This window comes from Acyrthosiphon pisum, chromosome X (assembly GCF_005508785.2).
Source record: "Acyrthosiphon pisum isolate AL4f chromosome X, pea_aphid_22Mar2018_4r6ur, whole genome shotgun sequence".
Classification (NCBI taxonomy): Eukaryota; Metazoa; Arthropoda; class Insecta; order Hemiptera; family Aphididae; genus Acyrthosiphon; species Acyrthosiphon pisum.
The window spans coordinates 110,345,059-110,345,277 of NC_042493.1; positions in this window are offsets into that span (position 1 = coordinate 110,345,059).

The following is a 219-nucleotide window of genomic DNA, read 5'->3' on the forward strand; positions in this document are numbered from 1 at the left end:
ATGGCTGACTCAAGATCAGACCTCTTGCTTTCCCCTCGAGTCACTCTGATAAGCACTTCGCCTTTACTGCTTTCTGCGATGGAGGTAATGTGGGCACCTATCTTTTCCACGTCCACGTCTTTCCTGACTGACCTAAGAATGTCGGCGAATGTTTCGCCTTCGTTGGGTTTGACGGCTATTGCGTCAGGGGGAAGGAGGTCTTTCCGCGTTTCCTGGAGA